This window comes from Boleophthalmus pectinirostris, unplaced genomic scaffold, assembly GCF_026225935.1.
Source record: "Boleophthalmus pectinirostris isolate CB_2022bp ecotype Guang Dong unplaced genomic scaffold, ASM2622593v1 HiC_scaffold_6, whole genome shotgun sequence".
In the NCBI taxonomy this organism is placed as follows: Eukaryota; Metazoa; Chordata; class Actinopteri; order Gobiiformes; family Gobiidae; genus Boleophthalmus; species Boleophthalmus pectinirostris.
In genome coordinates, this window is record NW_026571447.1 from 16,143,111 (window position 1) to 16,161,854 (window position 18,744).

General features: G+C 38.0%; 1 protein-coding gene across 1 annotated transcript in view; it reads right to left on the reverse strand.

Moving 5' to 3' along the window:
- The window catches only part of grik5 (glutamate receptor, ionotropic, kainate 5), a 126,276-nt gene extending 109,572 nt beyond the window's left edge, over window positions 1-16,704 (reverse strand). The window contains exon 1 of the mRNA XM_055163837.1: window positions 16,628-16,704. The gene's annotated coding sequence lies outside the window, so the exon portion shown is untranslated. The remainder of the gene's footprint in view (window positions 1-16,627) is intronic.
- Window positions 16,705-18,744: the final 2,040 nt, after the last annotated feature.

An 18,744-nucleotide genomic window follows, 5' to 3' on the forward strand; every position in this document is an offset into this window, starting at 1 on the left:
TACGATTACCTCCACTATGTAAATCTATTGAGCAATAAGGCAGGTTATCCCCTCATGAGACGCTGCATTATCGCAGACAGAATTTCACCAGAGAGCAACACTAGCCAACTGCCTCACCAAGGTTCGATGACCAAATTGGAAAATGGTGGCAGAGGCTAGAAGGTTGTGTGATGGGTCTGTTTTGTCCTCATCTACAACACGCTGTCGGTAAACAATTAATATGCGCAGGGGAAATGACACATAATTGCTGAACAGCTAGCTGGCATATTTGGCTTTCCACCATGTAAACAAATTACAGTCTCAAATTATTTATAACTGTAGCGTGAAATAGCATTAAATAAATTAAACTCATCCCAGCACCTGTATTGGAAGACCTACACTCTAATCCCCCATTTGCTCCTTAATACCCAGTGCTTATAAACCATTTCTGTTGGGAAGAAAGATGGCGGCTTGCATTCGGGTTGAGAAGTAAGAAAAAAATAACACAAAATCTTCAATAAATGAATTAGTCACAAAGATAAATCACAATTCATGATTCAGCAGGATGATTTTGACAACAGGCAATCCATCACGTAATGCTCACGTCAGGAGAGAACATTTGGTTTTTATACTTCAGTACTTACTACAATGACAAAAAGACAGTTAACAGTTTATTCACAATTTTATGTTGTGGTGGGGTACTTAATAAATGTCAGGTTATCACAGCCCAAGACAAGACAATTGTTTCCCTTTAAATTGAAATGTCCCTGCGTCATTAGTGGAACTATTAGACCAACAAAACCGTATTCGATTCATTTGTTTTATTTTATATTCTGACTTCAAAATAAGCAAGAAAAATCACACCTTTCAGCTAGGCCTGTTACTATAACTACTATATCGACTTATCGTTCCACATATGGAAGCTGGAGCAATATATTTTGGAGGTCAATATTTATCGTGTGAATAAGTTGTAAGAGGTTGAATTAATAACTTGTAAGACTCATTACAGATGCAGACTAAGTACTTAAGTGTTTCACTCTGCTATTTATTTATTTATTGCAGCTCATGATTTTTTAACGGTGTTGTAGATTTAGACTATTTTTTGTGCTTTAAATCTGCTCTTACATTATTGTGTCAGTGGTGTTAATTAGTTTCAATATTATCATTTATCATCTATATTTTCTTTGCCAAAATATCAGCCTTCAACATTTGTTGTCATGACAGGCCTACTTTCAACAAACAGAGAATGGTAAACAGCTACATTTTTAAAATTCTTACAGCTTTTGGCTAAAACCGTTCATCCTGTTATTTCCTGTTGACTCCCTTTGGTATTTTCCACTCGTGACCTGAGAACAACACTAGCAGGCTGCTTCAGGTGCTAATAGGCTGCTATCGGCGGTGTGCATCTGAGCCGTGAGTGGTTTTATTTGGGATCAAACGCAGTCTCATGAGCAGTCTGAGATCCCCTCTGCCTCTCAGCATGGCCTCAGCTCGCCTTGTGTGAAACAAATCGACGTGTGGATCTGCCCCACACAGACGCCGGCCTGATACTATCGAGAAAAGCTTGATGATGTTTGCACACGCTCACCACCATAAATACCTCAGCTTTTTTAATTTTGCATGTTTACTGTTTACTTGGTCTTTCATTTTCTAAAGATAAGTCAACACATTGCTGGAAGGTTTAATGAAAATCTCATGATGAATTAGTTAAGCTTTGGTTTCTGAGAAGGAGAATAGCTTATGTAGTCTGGTGATAAAGCCTGGCCAAACAACACTGTAAGTAATACTGAAGTGAAAATGCTTTCATTTTAAATAAATCTTATCTGCTGTTAGTTTGAAATATGGCCCTAAGAAAAATAACCACACATTTAGAATTTGAGCAAAGTAACTTTATCTTCTGACATGCACGCTCACCTAATTCTTAACAGGGAGTTTTATTCACATAAAAGCTAATCTGTTAGCTATATATCACAGATGCAATGGTGCAGATAATGTTCAACTACTTACGGCATTTCATAACACATAGTGGCAGCGGCTGGTAAAGAGATGCTTTGCTGGCCACTGTCATCAAAAATATGTCTTCAAACGTGTGCAAGCAGAAATGTATCAACTATAAATACACACTTGTATTTCAATGCATCTGAGAAGAAGCTATAGGGGTTTGATATGAGAACATCTAGAGTAAGATGTTCTGCGAAGTCTGTTAAATTATGAGCCATTTCAGATCAGCCCAAAGTCCATAATAATCTGCTGCCTCATCACCATTAGGCTGAGAAAGTGGGGGGAGTGGCATGTTTATGTTTCCGGCTGTTAGGAGTTCTTCACGATATGATCGTGGACTGTGGAGCTCGCCATATAAACTTATAATGAGCTGGTGAAGAAATGGGAATCAGCACAGTTTATGGAGCTTGAAGAAGCTTTAGCTAGTGATCCAAAAATATATAGTAAAAAAAAAAGTATTTCTCAGCATTTTAACTGAGGCATGAATTTTGGTGGCATTTTTGTAATACGGGGTTTAATGGTAACCCATATATAAGGGATGATAAATATTGAAAATTAAATAGTCAAAAGTTGGAGCTTGTTCTTTGTGCAAATACTTTATCTATTAAAGCACATTTAACAGCTTAAGGCCAATGGATACATTAAGCTTCAAACTAGAATATACATAGATCAAGTAGAGGTCTCAGTATAATTGCCAAACAGCTAGGCCTGTCACAATAACAAATTTAGAAGAACAGAGATAGACAGACATATAGTGTGATAAACAATAATACTAAAACTACTTTATGCCACTGACACAATGACAACAAAGCGGAATTTCCCAAATTTCCCAACTTTTACAAAAAAATTGCACACACGATAAATACTGACCCCCAAAATATATTGTTCCTGTTTTCATATGATGAACAATAAGTCGATGTAGCCTAGTACTTATCATGACAGGCCTACAAGCTGTGTCAGTTATCTTTCAGCTAGTCTTGCTTAACTCTAGCCTAAAATGTATGCTGGCGATAGGACAAGAAAGATAGACAGAGAGGAAATAACACAAATACAATGAGCCTAAGTCAGAATTTAAATCCAGTATCACGCCTCATGACTCATAAAGGTCTTTCAAATTAATTACTGCTATGCTTTAAAAACAGCCTATAACAATAAATCTTTGAAGTTAATGGTAGGCTTGGGAGCTGTCAGTCATTACGGTCAATGATTCTACAGAATATCTTGTGTGACTGAAGAATGATCTAAAAATACCTCCACCACAGTGAGACTATACACTGTAATTAAGAGCTTGAAACGTTGGAAGTGCTTAAATATCCTGCTGATTTTTTGAATAATGCAAAGGTTTTAATTTGGCCGATTAAGTAATTACATCCTTCACAGCCGATTAGGGGGGGTCGTATGAAGAAATGCTCTGTGCTCAGAATGACTCGATGTGCTGTTAACTTTGTCGATAAAGCAGTATCTCCAAAGAGGAAAGGTTAAAAAGCTGCAATTGACTGTCTCTTACAAAGTGCAATGATTGGAGGCCTGTGCTTTTTGTTAACACAGCCTTCGTGTTTAATGACTTTCTTTGGTTGGAACGATAATAGGAATAATTGCGTTTTGTTAAAGGAAGTATTTTATGAATAACTGTATAGCTCTGAAAAGAGACTGAGTAAGTAGCCCTGTCATGATAATTACTATATCTGTGAAAGATGAACTATATTTTTTAGGGGTCAGTATTTCTTGTGGGTATATTTTATTTGCACTACTGTGAAATTTGAGGTTATTTTTTTTGCTATGAGGAGATGTGAGTCATAGAAATTTGAATGAATATCTTCTATGACTCATTACAGATGCAAACTAAGTACAAGTTAACAAAGTGTGTCAACCTGCTGTTTATTTATTGTAGCTCATGTTTTTTGACAATATTGTACATTTAAAATAGTGTTTGTGGGTGTGGGGAAGCTGGCCAAAGTGGTCGAAGTAGGAGGCAGATGACACACAAAAAAAAAGTGTCTTACGCAGACAAAATTTATTTTAAAAAACAGACTTCTGGGTTTAACCAACAAAAATGCAAATAGACAAAAAATAAGTAACTCAAAACAAAACACCAAATACCTGCACAGAAGTCTCCCCTAATTAGTGACACCTGCTTGCCTTTTATACTCCGCCCAGGAGGAAGTACCTCCCCCAGGTGAGTAACAATTCCAGGTAAAGCAAAGCAGAAGGTGTCTTTCCAAAATCAAAATGGTTAACATAAATTAAGGTGAATTTAAAATAAGACAAAGGCCCACTTTGTCACAGTGGGTTAAAGGTGCATTGTGTAATGTTTGGTGGAGAGTCACAACCGACTTTTCCCCATGCAGATGTTATTGTTTTGTCTGAAATGTTTCACCGTATGGCATTAAACCTTTTCTATCTTCATGAAGACCAAGCCAGGCCAAATTACTGGTCAGACCTGTGGAGAGAGGTTTCGAGTTATGTTTGAGCAATAAAACCACCCGGAATAGAATAAAGTGACAGAAGTGATGGACCCTGAACCAAAAAGTTCCATAATGCACCTTTAAATCTGCTCTTGGATTTTTGTGTTAGTGGCATGAATTAGTTCCTATATTATTGTGTATTATTGTTTCATCTATGTATACTTCAGCAATATATCCTACTTCAGAATTTGTTATCATGACAGGCCTATGTGTAAGCCTTATGTAAAAGAGATGGATATATGGTTTCAAATGAGCTGAGTCATGTGTGTGTTTATGATAAGATGCAGAAAAAAGGTGATACCTGCAGATATGAAGATGAGCTGCCATTATTGCACTGCTGGGAAAAGTGCTACCCAGCGTGAGCAACAATCAAACATTAAAATTTAAAACAGCCGCACAAAACCAAGAAATTGCAACTGTGGTACCTGAGTGACATCAGAATATTACGCTTCAAACAGTAGCAATCATGCAGATTTGTTTTCCAGAGAATTTGCTGAATAAATTTGCTGCTATGAGTAAATTCTTATGGGTGTAAAGCTGAGCTACAAGAACAAGCATGTCAGTGAATTGACAAGTCATAATTGCTCATACTGAAGAGATTCGACAGTTTAAGTATTGATGGTAATTGGTCTGGTCCATTTTGTAGGATGCTTCATGCCCATCAAGAGGCTAGAATGGTTCATAGACAGATCAATAAACTACATAAATAGATAGATAGATAGATAGATAGATAGATAGATAGATAGATAGATAGATAGATAGATAGATAGATAGATAGATTTATGCACCTTCAGAAAAAAGAAAAATACTATACCAATTGAGTCACAAAGTCATATTTACAACTACAAAAGTTAATGGGATAATATTACACTGTTTTCTGATTTGTTTTGTGTTGTGTCCTCATGACAAACATATTGTACCTGGAGCTGGGCTTTGTGCAAACCCTACACATTTAGGTTGAGTTTGGTTGACACTTGTGATGTCATGTGGTAATACAAGAAGTGCTCCAGTGTGTTTTTAAGATCATTTCAGTCCTGGGATTGCCAGTCTCTCCTGAACTAAAGGTAAAAGGTAGCTTGACAACGCTTCATGACGTCACAAGATGGAACAGAGCATTTCAGCTTTGAAGATGTAGACAGAAAAATAATGAAGGCTTACTCAAACATGTATGAATGACACTAAACACAACTCCAGACATGTTTTTGATGAGGTAACAACATTATAAAATGGCTTAAAGCTCAGTTTTGTGTAATATAGACTCCTTAAAGTTCTACCAAAGTTACCTGGACTGAACCATGTGCCTGTTTCTGTACTCACATCTAAAAATAGTATAGAATCTTCAAAACAATCTTGTAACAGTGTCCCTACTCCCAAAGCTTTCCTTTCAGCCTACAACTACTAGAGAACCCTTAACCCTCTCAGCTAAAATAATGAATGTTAAACATTCTATATATAGCAAAACTGACTCTAGTTAGCTGTAAGCCATGTTATACTGTTGTTACCTCATCAAAACCATACCTGGAGTTGTGTTTTGTTTCATTTACACATATTTAATTAATCTCTTTTTATATACTACTCTAGTGAAAGTGTATGGAGTTTAAAAACACAGTGGAACACTTCTTGTATTACCACATGATCTCTCAATAGATTGTTTTCAGTATGAAAGAAGAACACAGCCTAAATATGCAGGATTTGTGGGTTAAACATGTGTGAATGAAACAAAAAACAACTCCAGGCATGTTTGTGATGAGGAAACAACATAACATAAATCAGAAAATAGTGTAATATGGCCCCTTTAAAAGCTGCTTGTAAATCAGATAAACACATATTAAAAACACTGAATGACAGAGGTGTTGAGCTGTGACGAAGCAGTGGACTATTACAATGACGGAAGTGCTGATGAAATCTCTGAGCAGAACAGCCCCCCTTCAGTGTCTGTTCTCCAAATGAGATCAGAGTCAAATGAAACGAGTGCTCCTTATTTTGGAGAGTGACCCTGGGGCCTCCTCGGGGATCTGCACACAGGTTTGATCAGTGATTGTGCAATGACGTCCTACCGAGACTGAATTTAACAGCTACAGGCTCTGTCCGGATTAAAAGATGCTATGTCTCACCGTCACAGCCCTGTTTGATCTTCAGATAGGTGGACTGACGCCATGTGACCGCTATTCCCCCGAGAACTGTCTGTATGAATGTCTGGGAAGAAAAGTATTATTTTTGAGACAGTTTGCACCCTATAGTGTCACGATACTAAAATTTCAAACTCGACTTTGATAGTTACTTTTCTTGTAGAGGATCTGCCACCTACTTGACTCCATGTATATACTGATTGTTTTTTACTTGGAATGTTCTACAGTATGGCATTTAATTTAATGAGATCCATGGAGACCACATCACCAGGCCAAGTTACAGGTCAGATCTGTGGAGAAGTGGCCCCATAACAGTAACTCATATTTTTGTGATAGTTTTGAGAAATAAAAACACCCATAACAGATTAAATACAATGTATGTATATTTTTAATACCACACTGTGGAACATCGAGGTAAAGCAATAACATCGCCATAGAGACAAGCGTATGGCAGACCCTCCACTAGACTTGACACTCGATACTGATTTTGATGCCCAGATCATCTACTTAAAAGCTCTTTTTTGGACAATATTGTAACTTTAAACACTATAGAATAGGTATTTGCTTGTTACCATGTGGTCTTATACTAGCTCTGAAAAACAGGAAAGGTCCTATTTTATCCTGTGATTATTTTTCAGTATCGATTCTTGCTCTAATGAGTATCTAGCTTTGATACAAATGTTTATATCAATTAGTGACTGATTTCCAATACTTTTGACAACCCAAGCACATTTTATCAAACAAAAACAGATTTGTGATCTGGTATATCACCATCACCAACTCTTTTACAGTCATTTATAGTCAGAATATAAGACGAATTATCATAAACAAATGAGTATTACAGATTAAAGTTCTTGCAATCTGTTGTATTCATGTGTCAGTGCCCTTTTGTACAGTGAGTGGATATATGTGCTATATGGGATCCTTTGGTAATATGTTGAGCATGATGGCATAAGTCACCCCCCTGGTCAAACTCAAATAATTGACAGCGCTTTAATGAGCACTCACGCTTCCATAAAAGAAAGACGCAACACTTCCCAGAATGCATTTTGTCAGATGTCAGCCATGTTCTCTCAGGGACAAAGCCCGACATGACCTCACATCAAGCTGAGCAGCATTTGTCACTTGGATATTCACACAAGAAGGCGTCGATGAGCTCGCTGTGTGCCCCGGTGTCAGGCTCAGGGGGTGGGGGCAAATCTGGACAGAGAAGCACACCACTGATCACCTGAATAGGGATGTGGCAATAAATAATAATGTTGTTTATTGTGATAAAAAAAAGGGTAGACTATAATTGTTGATGAGATATTTTATGTAACTGTGATAATCGGCAACCAAGTTGATCACCATAAATCACTTGCCAGGTAATCCCTTCAACATTCTGTTTGAATTTAGAAGGGACTTGAACCAGACAATAGAGCGTGAGAAACCTCTGTCCAAATTTTTGATGATCCAAACGCATATGTTAAATTGTATCAAGTGTCCCTCAATTGTGGAAGACATCTTCTCTCCAAAAATCTTGTAACATTCAGAACAGTATATATATAAGTATATAGCTTCTTTTACTTGAGATAAGCAATAGATAATAATTGATTATTCTGAAAAAATCTGCACTGTTTAACAGTCCTTTATGTAGGTTTTTCTCCTTTTTTATGTGTGACCGTAATGGACCATGTGTCTCTTTGACTGGTTAATCTGCCTGTCAATCACACCTTCTAAAATCAGGGAGACAGGATACAGCTTCAGATCCACTCGTCTTTGTAAAGATTTGTCAAAGCATATGTTTCTGGCTGGTCAGGTAACAGATCACCGGAGTAAGGATAGGACAATAAACAATAATATTGTGTATCTTGATAAAAAGGGTAGACAATAATTGTCCATGGGCATTTTTTATAATCATGATAACCTCCAACAAAGATAAAAAAGATACTTATCCATGATGATTAATTTTTTTTTAGGTCATTGTTGTTTTCACTTATAACTGTATACTATAACAGTTTAAATATTGAACTTATTCATAACATTAAATTGTAATTATTCATATTCATAACATTTTTAAACTGTCAGCAACTTTAATAATTATTGTCGTACAATTGTTAATAGCAATCAGTTTGGCCATGGTAATCGTGACACCAAATTTCAGTCTCATCCCATTCCTACACCTGAGTTTACAGCATATTACAATTACACTGATAAAATGCAGACAGTTTCCACTAGCATCACATTTTCCCCTGACTGTTGCTTTCCCCAAAACAACTTAGAAGCATTTACAGTAACAGTAAGGCATATTAATGATCATGTCCATTCCACACACATTATACCCATTGCTTTTATCTTCTTGCAATCCAATCTTAATGACTCCATTAACTGGGAGGCCATTAGCGGCATTCACTTTATGGGCAGCCAAACAGCCCAGCTGGGAGCGCATTATGAAAAGGGCATGTGTGTCCTAATGTCCACTTCTTGTCACCCTCGCCACACTGGCTGCCATGCACTTAGTCAATCTCATCCTCAAAGCCCCCAAGCCCAAAGCAAGAATGTTAGACCAACAGGTAAGTAAACAGACTCATGTTTTGTGCTCCATTAGCGAGGTACAGGTATGGAGCAGGTTTCAGAGACTGGTGCATGGGCAGCTCAGAACAGAAGACACAGGAAGCTCAAGAGCTACTCAGCATCAGAAGAGATCTCAAATCCCAAATTAGCCTGGATCACAGTGGCACATACACACTCGGAAACACTTTGAACTAACATGCAAGAAGAAGCAAGGGTCAAGCCAGCACATGGCAAACACTCAGCCCGGATGGTAAGGAAATAATGAGGCGACTATGTGCTTCTATAAATAATTTTCAACATTGTCATTAGAGTCATTAAGGAAAAGGCAGAGAGCATTTAAAACCATATACCAATTCACATAACAACACAGAAAAGTGTTGAATTATAATACATTTCCATAAACCCATGTATGGGATTGTGTTTTACATAAATAATTCATTTAAAACCTACTTATGGAAGTGAACCTATTTATTTACAATAAGGTTTTAAGATGTTTTTGAAGGGCCCATATTACGGTACTTTGTGTTCTATCTATCTAGAATAATTTGGATGATTTCAGTCCGGGAATTGCCATTCTCTACTGAACAAAAGGTAGCTCTTACCTTGAAAAGTACCACTACATGACATCACAAGGTCGAACAGAGCATTTTTAGTTTTGTGGATGCAGACGGCCTAATAATCCATTATCAACCATGTAAATGAAACAAAACACAGCTCTGGGTATGTTTTTGAGCAAGTAACAGCATTATGACATGGCTTAAAGCTCACGAGAATCCATTTTGTTTAATACAGTATCTTTAAACTGACTAATTTAACCATTTAAGCATCTATCTTTTTAGTGGTTAAACAACACACTATGACACCGCTTTACACTGGCTGTTGTGATATCTTACTATCACTGTTTAAGTCCCATAGGATGTGGATCTTGCCCCATTATTTCGTGACGCTGCTCCTCTTGGGCTTTGGCATTGACAGCTTACTCCAGTCACTCCAAAGACATAGTTTTTCCGGTTGCTGGGAAGCTCCGTCTCTATAAGTAACACGTTCAAGGTTTGCTGTGGTATGTGTCAGAATGATTCAGGATTGTATAATTTATCATGTATTCAAAGTAGTGAAAAACTACGCTTTTCAAAGTGTAAATATTCTAAGCCAAATATCACTATAGCCAAGATCGCTTCAAAGCCAGGAAATCGCAAGCAAACAAACTCATTGATAGAACCCAAAGATAAAACTGTGGGTAAGAAGTGGAAGATTATAAATAACACAAGAAAAGCATACCAATGAGAAAACAAGCAATAATTAGGGGAGCACAAGTACAAATACCAGATTTGAAAGAAACCAACTGGTGCATACAGGGTCAATGGCACTTTATAAAATGGATCATCTCAACTCTGACTTTTTTTATACAGAAAGAAGAGGAAAGTAGAGCATATTATATAAACACTACTGCTGCTGCGAAGCCGAATGAAATAAGACATATCTCTGTATTTCTACGTACAACAAGTGTAGATTTGTTTGAATAGTAAAAGTAAAATTCATAGAAAAAAGCAGTGGTTTTGAACTTGCAGTCATAAATAGGTGATTTCGGTAAGGCTCATTCAATTTCATTATGGCAGTAAAACATTTAGAGCAATCCTTTTTTAAAAGAAGTTAAGTTAAATGGTCTGACAAATCTATTCATAATTGTTTAAAAGGTGCTGGCTTCAGGCTTTGCATTGTGGTCTTATTGTTTAATCAATACCATTTTCATAATTGACATATTAATTTGAATATACAAAATGCACAACACATGGAAAACTAATTATTCATAAATGGAAACACTGATTTTGGTCCACAGTCCTTTAAAGAAGACATACTGTGCTTGTGTCTGCTATACAGTTATAATCTATGTCCCATGGTTCATTATGTTATAATTTGGGCAATTTAAACTGCAATATTGATCTAAAATGATTTAATAAAAGAAACAAGTCAGTTGATCTCTGCGTTACAAAACTGCAGTGCCCACTGGAGGTGATGTCACAACAAAAAGCTGTGAAATTGGATGGATAGCTGCACACCACACTAGCAAGAGGCAGATTTATTTATTTATTTGTGTCAAAATGACTAAATGATGCTGCTGAATTATACATGTATCAAAGATTAAGAAAATAAAATTGGAGAACGGTGTACAAAGCAGTTTGCGTATATACTGGTGGCAATGAAAAGAGGGGTTGAGTAGAGCAATAACATCTTAAATACAGGAGAATAAAGATTACGCAAACATGCATGAAACTTTGAGAGGGCAAATGAGAAGGATAAACAACTATAACATAGTTAAACTCTAGTCAATTCAATTGTGCATAATAGGTTAACTTTAAACTTTAAACAAGCAGTGGAGCAGGCATTTTATATTTCAGAACAATAAAAAGCAGGATAGTGGCCTGGGTTAGTTATTGTTAACAAATCATGAATAATTACCCTTGATATCTCTTTATCTACTTATGGTAACATGTAATTGTGGACAGATGGCTAACCACTGTTAATGGTGCAGGCTTCTGTTAATCACTGCTGCACCACCCCATTTTATACTGTCTTATGTTCTGCTCTCCCTTACACCGTCACATGCTAACAGTGTCTTTTCTATTTCCTGCTTCAAGCTAATCTTTAGCACTGCAGGCAAATGGTGGTTCATGCTGGGAGAAGAGTAGAGATACTTCATATCTCTTAGGAGGGGGTTCGAGATCATCCCAAGCCTCATATTAGCTCACTACACTGGGCAATGGTAGCACTTTACCACCACTGTGCTAGACTGGACATAACGTTCTGCAGCCTGCTTGTTTTTGCCCTATTCCCAAGAGCAAGTAAGACAATTTATCAGCTAGCAGAAGAACATGTATCGATGTGCAACATAGCCTGGGAATTCAGCTTTTATTACACTTTAAACTGCAAGGTCAACTTGGCAGGAATCCGTGTCAAAGCTGTCAAGCGTGGAAACATGAAACAAATAGCCCACGCAGACTATGGTGTGTAAAGCTCAGAGATAAGATGCAGCCGCCTCCCCACCAGCACTTGGTTTATGTCCATGCATGTGCAATAATTTAACATAGTCACTGTATGCAGGAGTTATGTGCTTACAGACAGGCCAGATGTGTGGTAGAGAAGATAGAGATAATATGAATGTTTATGTGAACAGTGGGCAACTTTACAAAGCAGCTTAAACCTCTTGAGGACAAATATGTAAAGAATAACAAAAAAGTCTTAATTTTCTTACTGTATTTTGCAGTTTGAAGCACATTTAATCTGCAAGATATTCAATGAAATCCCAACTTGAAACATATGCAGATATGAGGGGGCTATATAATCCAGTTCAAAAACAACAACTATAACATGAAATAAGAGTCTTCGAGGTCCACTACACCATTGTGTTCTGTTTCCCAAAGCAGCTTAAACCTCTTGGGGAAATATATGTATGTAATACAGAATTATCAAAAATTCTACATCTCCTTAGAAATGTCTTTACTGAAATACTGTATATATGTGAATGTTGTTTTGAAGATATGCAGAATGTTAATCTCGAGGTTCAAGTATATTGTTCATACAAAATGCTCTCAATATAGCTGATTCAAAATATACATTCATTTTTGTCATTTTTGCTGCCCATGCACCCTTACATTTCTACTTGGCAATGACACTGTTTTCTGAAATAAAGGTCTTTTTTATGTGACAGAGCAAGAAAACTCCATATCCAATAAGATATTTCCATTCAAATCCACTTGGTTTAGATGTCGCTATCAGCAGCTGTTGAAAGTGGGCCCCAAACTCATTTGAGTTAAAAACAATGCATTTCAAAATGTATTGCTTATAAGGCTTTAAAATACATTTTCTTACTACATTTTGAAGCACATTTAGTCTGAACTATATATTCAATTAAATCCCATATAGAAACAATATGGACAACTGCACAAATGAGTTCTGCTTCCCATTCACAGTCCATACTGTTATAACTCTTTGTACAGTTGTGTCTTTAATGTCTTGAGGAAATATCTGTATATTTTGTAGAATAATAAAAAAATATTACATGTCCTTACAGATGGCTTTATGTGTTGAAGATACAAAATCTTAATATCAAGATTCAAGTATATAATTTATTATATTCCAATAGAGCTGATTAAAAATGCATATTCATTTTTGTCATTCTCCCCATGCATCCCTACTTTTCCACTTGGCAATGTTTTCTGAAATAAAGGTCTTTTTTATGTGACAGAGCAAGAAAACTCCAAATCCAAGAAGATATTTACATACAAATCCACTTTGTTCGGATGAAGCTAACAGCAGCTGTTGAAAAACTGATTTGAGTTAAAAACAATGCATTTCAAACTGTATATCTTATAAGGCTTTCAAATATATTTTCTTACTGTATTTTTCATTTTGAAGCACATTTAAGCTTCAGTTAAAGGTGTATTATGTCACTTTTTGGTAGGTTTGCCTGTCACCTTCTTGTTTCTATGGAAATGTCATTGCTCTGCTTGGAATGTTCCACAGTATGACATTAAACAGATCTACTTTACATTAATTCACTTCAAGGTGGTTTGCTCAAAATTACCTAGAAAAACAGGCATATTGACTGTGAGCGGGGTTGCCACTCCACAGATCTGGTCTCCATGATGGCAGAAAGGCTTATAGCCATACTGTGAAACATTCCAAACAATAACAATAACATCTCTATGGAAAAAATCATTTGACAGACCCTCCACCAGAAAAGTTACACAATGCACCTTTAAATCCCACATAGAAACAATATGGAGATATGAGGGAGCTATATAATCCAACACAAAAACAATGCCTTACAATACCACTGCTCTACTGTACACAATATGAAAAAAGATTCTTCGGGGTCCACTACACCAATGTGAATTCTGTTTCCCATCACAAGCTCACAGTCCATGCTAAGCTCTTCGTGCAGTCATGTCTATAATGTCTTGAGGAAATAATCTGTATGTTTTGTATAATAATAAAAAATAATACATTTTCCTTTTACCACTGCTCTACTGTTCACAAGATTCTTCGGGGTCCACTACACAAATGCGATTTCGGTTTCCAGTCACAAGCTCACAGTCCATGCTAAGCTCTTCGTGCAGTCATGTTTTTAATGTCATCACATGCCACTCCTCGTCTCTTTACTGCTTCTGTGACAGTGACAAAAGGGATAGAACATGTTGTGTTATCTCTGCACTGCTGTCGTAATCGTATTATTTAGTCATCTTCATTCAGAGAGGCTGACCAAGTGGCAACGTGGTGGGACTCAGCTAAGCCCATCAGAGTGATCCCATGAAGCAGAGGTCTTTTACTGCTCCACGAACTCTACACACACCCCCTCCATCTCCCAGCATCCTTCACTCTACCGCCCTCCGCTGTTGTTCTTGAATCTCCACAATGTTTTTCTTCCTATTTCTCCCTCTGTTGCATCCTCCTGGTCCACCCTCCCAATATTTTTGCGATGCTCCGAGCTGGGAGTTTGTGTAATGGCGTTATTCACAGTTCATTGGGCTGTTTGAAGGGACTATCTTGATTGAGCGTCTCTGGGTGCAAGGCCTGGTGGACTGTGGGAGTGTATAAAGATGTGGATGTGACCATGGCGAAAGATGGGAGCAGTAATATGCAGGACATTGCGGTGGCCCAGACTGTGGCAACACATAGGGAGATAAAAAGCAGTCCGGAATGACACTGGATTTCATGGCAGCTGGATGTCACGCTAGGGGCGTTAAGCGTAAAAAGGGAACGCAACAAAGAACTAGAAACGTAGTCAGTCTCATTAGCTGGTGCACCCTCCACAGTTCAGCTACTTTCAGTCTCACATTAATGAATAAGTACACTGACACAGAACCAAAACTGCTCTAAGAAGCAAAATACTCACCACTAATTAGTTGAAATTAACCCCAGGACCAGTATGAAGGCAACACACATCTCCAAACGCACAGAGGGGAAGCTTGCATACTGCTTTCAGACACCACTCGGATGCTGTTGTAAGCTTGGCTGGAAGATCAAAATCTCCTCTTTGGCAGGCACACACATACGCTTACTTTGAAAGTTTTGTGAGGGCATGCGTTGACAAAAAACATTTATTTTAGCTTGACCTTCAATTCCACTACTTGAATGTAGCCATTTAACCTTTTTACACAAGCACAACACGCTTCAAAAAGGAAACGCCGCATTTTCACTGTAGGGCTGGAATCACAGGGTTCTTCATGATTCGATACGATACACGGCTCACGATATGATATTATCACAATATGGTGATACATGCACTAATTGATATATATCGCACAAGATACTCTGAGATATATTGCTGTTTTTTAAGAACCAAATACATTTTAGAAACATTATTTCTTTGACAAACCACTACCTGTGCAAAGTTAATATGAAATAAATATATTTTAATCAACAAAACAGTGAATATGTCAAGCGTATTGCATGAACTAAACCTAAAACTGAACAAAAGTAGTGTGGTCACAAAAATATTGCTAAAAGAATAAAAAATTATTCTTGCCTATATATCGATACAGCAGCCCACACACGATATTGATATTACAATATATATAGATATATATTTCAATATTTTTGCACACTCCTATTATCAGTGGGTAAAAAGACTAATGTATGTGGTCTGTTGCTGTGTGCAAATAAAGACTACCCGAGTATTCACATCTTAAAAAGCATTAGGGCTGGGCAGTCATTTCAAATTGTCAGTGATCTGCCTGGAGCTTGCCAATCAAGAGGTCTACAGCCAATCCTCTGAGTAAAATCATGTGGTTTGGAGGCAGAAATGGGGCTTTTTGTTTCAAATAGCACTGACTCTAAGTATGTCTTGTTTATGTTCATGCAATCAATGTTGAAAGCCATTTTATTTGTTTTTGAAAAACTGAGCTAAGTCAGAATGTGGAAAAAAACCTGCAACATCAGCAAGCCCTTGTGAGCAAATTGTTAAAAATACACGTTTTTTAAGAGCAGGAAATCAAATGATCTATCTCTAAAGACAATGAGAATAAGAAAAAGAAAAAACATTATAAACTCAAGGCAAGGGCTCCATTCAAACTCACCAAATATGACACACTTATAAAATCTATCAGTGCAGGAAATGACTCCATTAACATATAATTCAATAATAGCACCCAAAAACCACAGGAACTATACATTACCTATAGAAATAATCCATAGTGACACTATATAGTACCTCAAAAAGCAACCCTTAACAAATATATTAATACAATTCCCCAGATATATATGTCCACACTTTTGCTGTAAAAGGCTTCCCCTTATCCCCACTATACTGGATCTCTGAGAAGACATACAAACAGCCTGAGGTGAAAGGACGCAAAGGAAAGCAAATTTACTGAGAAGACATTACAGAAGGAACACTGCGGAAAAAATACGTCTGTTTCTCACACGCACACATTCATGATTCAAATATGTATGCTAACAACATGCACACATATATGTAGACAATGGGAGAGGTTTACTTACAGAATGAATGAGACAGTATCAGAAGTGCTGTTCCATATTATCGCTGTAGTAGTAGCAGGCTCCGGGATCTTGATGGGAAGTTGGATTTTAGCACTTCAGCCCCGTGCAGGGGGGCGTGGGGGTCACAGAGTCTCAAAGTGTCACAGTGGGACCGAAAAACCACAGAATCCAGAAATAATCCCTTTGAAACAAGATCCGGATCAGTTCTGGTCAGACGAAAATGAGGGATTGATTGGTGTGTTGTTTTCGTCTTATCTTTAGAAAAAAAGGAAGCTGCGAAAAACTGAGTCAAGCAGTCTCCTCTTTTGACTTTTTTAGTTTGTCTTTCTGTTTATTTGTCAGGATTGCAGCACAGGCCCGCTAGCGTTAGAAAACCAATCAGCTCACCAGACGAGGGGAAAACATAAAGAAGTAAATGACAAGCAGATGAAGGGGAGGATTTCCGACACCTGCTCTCTCCCTATTCCCCTTTCCGACGGCAGTCTCTCTCTCTCTCCTCCCTGCCTGACTGCCTTATGCCTTCAATGCATGGGATTTTGATACTGGATGGGATCTCCAGATGCTACCAAAACCGGAATCCTCTCTTTTTTTCCCCTTGGATTCTTCCCTTGAGTTGTTTCCCTCAGACGGTGCGCAGAATGACAATGACTGTGTCGCCACTGGATGTCTGCCTGGCACTGTGCCTAACACTGGGTCCTGCCTGTTTACCTGTCTGCCTGTATTCACCCGTCTTACCCGCCTCAGAGCTCTACTTTCACTCACTGCTGTCTCTTTACCAGGCCATCTTTCAATCGTTTCCCTACCAGTGCCCCACTCTGGTTGTATTTCCTAACCCCTCCACTACACATGGCGCTAACAATTAACAAATAGAAAAGGAATAAAACCTTTTCACACAGATTTTCAACAATATTCTTTTAGTCTACTTTTGATTTTTCACTGTGCCTCCTTCCTTTGCTCGTTATCTATTCTGGACAGTGTGTCCCTCCTCTCTTTCCGTCACTGAGGGAGGATGAAGAAGAATGGCGCTGCTTCATAATGTATTTCTCTGCAATGTGAGAGGAGACCGTAGCAAAAGGGTAGAAAGGGTAGGATAAAAGCTGTTTTGTTAAAACTGCTCTTCAGTAAAGAGGGAAAATATATAAATGCTCTTTCTGAACAACAAATCAAAATGGAGAGGTTCTCAAGGGGGATTTTTCAATTACTCGCTTTTGCCCACAAGCCAATGTGGGGGACTTCCACAGCATTCACAAAAGTGTCGTAATCTTGATGGGATATCCAGCCCATAAATCTAGACAGGTCAGAATGCTCCATGCCACTGATCAAGCATCACCTATTTCATTTTTGATAAAGTCCACACGCTCAATGGTATGTCCCACTGGCTGACTGGTTTGAATCCTATGGGAAGATTTATCCAGAAAAAGTGCAGAGTTGATTTAGACTTCCATGTTGCCTATTCAAGGTCCATCTTTGGCAGGTGCTGATCTGTAAGAGAGGGGAGAGAGCAGTGCAAAGTTGAGTGCATGAAAGGTTAGCATGGTGACATTTGTGCCACTCTCCTTTATCACGTCCGTCATTCCTGTGTGCGTGTGCCCCTCGTCTGTCGTCCTGCTGTCTACTTCGTCCTTGTCACTTCAGTCTTTTCCAGCATTCACTGCTTGTTTGCCCCATCCTCCTTTGCACTCACTGTACAATTTCATCTCAACAAGCTCATCTTAAACCATCCCTTCTATCCTCTCCATCTAATTATACATCTGCACCTCTCAAGCTTTTCTCCCAATCGTTTCTCCTGTCTTTTCACTTCAATTCTAACTTAGCTGACTGTCATTTTCTACACTATCCTGGGCAAGTCACATTTTGCGAGGCTCGCACTGAAGGGCACATAGGCCCTTGACTGGCAATTGTGCCTGAGGCAGGAGCACGTCTCAAATCCTGCTTCATGCTCTTGGTCAGAAACAAGGAGCGGTATTTGACTGTGACAAGCTTTACTTTGCCACTCAAACCACTGGGGCTGTAACGTAAGACCTGTTCTCTTACTTCGCTTGTCAAAATTCATCAGGAAGTATTTAAAAGAACTGTGCCAAATAGTCCATTAGTAATTACTGAGCAACTAAAGCAAA